Source organism: Myotis lucifugus, unplaced genomic scaffold (genome assembly GCF_000147115.1).
Source record: "Myotis lucifugus unplaced genomic scaffold, Myoluc2.0 scaffold_107, whole genome shotgun sequence".
NCBI lineage: Eukaryota > Metazoa > Chordata > Mammalia > Chiroptera > Vespertilionidae > Myotis > Myotis lucifugus.
Genome location: NW_005871155.1, coordinates 392,025 through 396,154, shown reverse-complemented (window position 1 = coordinate 396,154; position 4,130 = coordinate 392,025).

The window sequence follows — 4,130 nt, the reverse complement described above, 5'->3', positions numbered from 1 at the left end:
TGGTGAATAAAACCAGAATCAGAGCCATGGAAGCATGCACAGACCGATGAATCTTCAGAGGGAAGCAGAAAGGGAGGGAGCCGGAAGAAATTTAACCAAAGATCTTACCCTATGGACACAGACAGTTGGGTGGTGAAGGCCTGGGGTGGGGTGGGAACTGGGTGGAGGGGAGCAATGGGGGGAATAAAGGGGACATCTGTAATATTCTCAACAATAAAGATTTTTAAAAATAATAAAATTTTGAAAAAAACCCTAAAATTCCAAAAAAAAAAAGAAAGAAAGAAAGAAAAAAATATCTCCCTAATTTGAATTCTAGGTGGTTTCCTCTGGAATTGACCTTTTTTTAATGTTTTCTTTTTGTGGTATTAAAAATATTATTTTTCTGCTGCTGTTTAGAAATCCTGAAGAGTCTTAATGCCTGATAAATAAATGCTTCATATACAAGTTCCATTTACCTTTATGTATAGGAGAGAGGATTCCCTGGTGTCTGAAGATTATAGTAAAATCCATCTGCTTCACTCAGGGGAAAGTACTTAGGCTATCTCCAAGGGTCTGCACTCTTCTTTCTTACAAGAATACTTTGCATCATTTTCCTTCACCACTTTGAAGCATTTATATGTATATAAACATGTAATTATGTATGATATATGTATATTCATGTTGGTATCTATATATTCAAATACAATACCTTTTTTAAAAGATAAAAATGATGTATTTTTATCATAAAGAAAAGTCAAAGAATGCCGAAAAGTACAAAATAAAGTAACAATTCAAATATAATCACACCTCCCAAGAGACAAAAACTCAGTATTGGCACTTGGTGAACACCATTCTACATCTCTCTCTAAGCCACTGTTGCAGACTGAAATGCCTTCCGGTCAAATGGAGCCCCGATAACTGAGATGGGCTGGGTTTAAGAAAATTCACTCAGCCGCTGTCTTCCTTTGGATTTTCCACATGGTTGTTAAGAACTATTTCTCCACTTTAAGAAAAGTCAAAGTGAGAGTAAAATGATGAATAGGAGCAAAGCTCTCGTCATTGCTGGGACAAGTGGGGAGTGGTGGAAGCGGTGGCCGACTGTAGAGGCATGCCGGGCAGTGGGAACGTGTCACTCAGGGGGACCAGATTGTTAGAAGTGGGAATGTGGCCCCAGTGCTGTCAGACCTTCTGATTCATTAGAAGATGTGAGGCATGTGTGTTTGTACTTGAAGCTTTCTCATTTTGAAGTATTTTCTCACAAGGGCTTGAAAATACTGTGCAGATTAAATCAAATATGGAATGTAGCTTGCTGACTGACACTTGTTATGGACAGTTGGATGGATAGGTAGACCTGTAGAAAAGTAACCAGCATAGCCCTAGCCAATTTGGCTCAATGGATAGAGCATTGGCTCATGGACTGAAGGGTCCTGGGTTCGATTCTGATCAAGGGCACGTACCTCAGTTGCAGGTTCCCTGACCCTGGTCGGGGTGTGTACAGGAGGCAACCAATCTCTCACATAGATGCTTCTCTCTGTCTCTCCCTCTCCCTTTCACTCTTTTTAAAAATCAATGGAAAATTATCCTTGAGTGAGGATTAGCCAAAAAAAGAGAAAGTAACCAGCATATAAATAGTTATTTCAAAATAAAATAATCCTATAGATCAGTGGTTCTCAACCTTCCTAATGCTGCGACCCTTTAATACAGTTCCTCATGTTGTGGTGACCCCCAATTTCATTGTTACAAATTGAACATAATTAAAGCATAGTGATTAATCACAAAAACAATATGTAATTATGTATGTGTTTTCCGATGGTCTTAGGCGACCCCTGTGAAAGGGTCGTTCGACCCCGGGTCGCGACCCACAGGTTGAGAACCGCTGCTATAGATGCGTACTTCTTTGTTAAAATCACAATTTTATTTAAACTTGGTGGAAGAAAAATAAACAGATAGTAAAATAAAAAAATTGCTGACCTGCATTAAGCATTTCTTCACCAACAAAAATTTTTCCTAAACTCCAGAAATAAATTTATGAATGTCATTAAGAGATTGGATACTTTATAACTGTGACTGTATTTTTAACTAGGTGTTTCCATTTTAGATGAGATGGATTGGCTTCCTATTTTTGAAATATTTGAACTTTAGTTTTTTTTCCCCTTGGTTTATCTCAAGACTTTATCCCCCTTAATCCACTTTTCTCAAAATTGTAGAATATTATAATTCTCTTCTTTCCTTCTGAGGATGGAGGTGTGCTTAAGAACCATGGCACTTCAGAACTCTCTGCTTCTGTTTCTGACTATGATTTTTTTTAAAAAAATATTTCTTTATTGATTTCAGAAAGGAATGGAGGAGAAAGAGATAGAAACATCAATGATGAGAGAGAATCATTGATTGGCAGCCTCCTGCACACCCCCTACTGGGGATTGAGCTCACAACCCAGGCATGTGCCCTTGGCCGGAATCGAACCTGGGACCCTTCAGTCCACAGGCTGACACTCTATCCACTGAGCCAAGCCGGCTAGGGCCTGACCAGGATTTTTTAATGTTCCTGGAATAATACTATGCCCTTTCCTTGTTTGGTTGCTGCTGAAGAATTTTTTGCCTTTTAAAAAACTGTGTTTTTATTTAAGAGGTATCAGAGAAAGTGATTTCTGTAACCCTATGTCATTTTGCCATATTTATCTGAAAATCTTTTCAACTAAATTTCAAATTAAAATATAGTTAACATATAATAATATATTAGTTTCAGGTGTACAACATAATGATTTGACATTTACATACCTAAACAAGTGATTACTATAATAAGTCGAGTACCCATCTGACACCATGATAAGTGATTATAATATTTTTTTATTATATTCCCTATGTTGTACATTACATGCTCATGACATTTATTTTATGACTGGAAATTTCTACCTCTTATTCCCCTTCATCTTTTTCACCCTTCCTCCCACCTCTTTTCCTTTGACAATCATTGATTTGTTCTCTCCATCTATGAATCTGTTTCTGTTTGTCTTGTTTGTTTGTTCATTTGTTTTGTTTTCTAGTCTCCACACATAAGTGAAATTATATCATAATTGCCCTTCTCTGACTGGCTTCTTTTAGTTATCATAATATCCTCTAGTTCCATCATGTTTTTCAGCTGGCAAGAATACATTCTTGCCCTAACTGGTTTGGCTCAGTGGATAGAGCATTGACCTGCGGACTGAAGGGTTCCAGGTTCGATTCCGGTCAAGGGCATGTGCCTTTGTTGTGGGCACATCCCCAGTAGGGAGTGTTTCTAACTCTCTATCCCTCTCCCTCTCTCTTCCTGTCTGTAAAAATCAATAAAATATATTTTTAAAAAGAATACATTCTTTTTTATGGCTGAGTAATATTCTGTTGTGTCTATATACCACATCTTATTTATCCATTCATTATTAGTGGCCCACTTACGTTGTTTCCATATCTTGACTATCTATAATAATAAAAGGTAATATGCTGATTAGACCGGACGTTTTCCGGACTTCATTCCGGACGTCCTTCCTGACAAAGCTGGGGCCAGAGGGAAGCCAGCCCGGGTCCCAGGTGCCTGCTGGCAGCCAGAGGAGGGAAGCATGGGTCCCGGATGCTAAAGGGAAGCCGGTGCTGGCAGCCGGGGGAAGGAAGGCCTACTCTTGCACAAATTATGGTGCATCAGGCCCCTAGTTGTAAATAATGCTGCAATGAATATAAGGGTATTGTTGGGGTCCAACCCCAGCAGGTCCAGGGGTCCCCAAAGGTGTGGACGGAGTCGGCGAAGAAGGGATGACACGGAGGCAGCATTCAGGTGATCATCATAGCCTGGTTCCTCTGGCCAGGTTCTAGCCAGGTTCTGTCCAGGTTCTCTTGCCATGTTCTCATGTTCTCTCTCTAGGTTCTCCAGCCAGCTTCTAGCCTGGATCTCCAGTCAAGTTCTGTCGCCAGGTTCTAGTCAGGTTCTCTTGCCAGGTTCTATCCAGGTTCTGTAGCCAGGTTCTGTCTCCTATTGTCTTGTTACATCTGTATTTATACCAGTTGATTTTAATCCTGTCAATTTCTATTCCAAAGGTTAGGGCGTTTCTTATCTCCATTCCAGGGAGTAAAGATTATGTAGCTTAAGTGTGATTTGTTCTTAGTTAAAGTGATTAACTACTC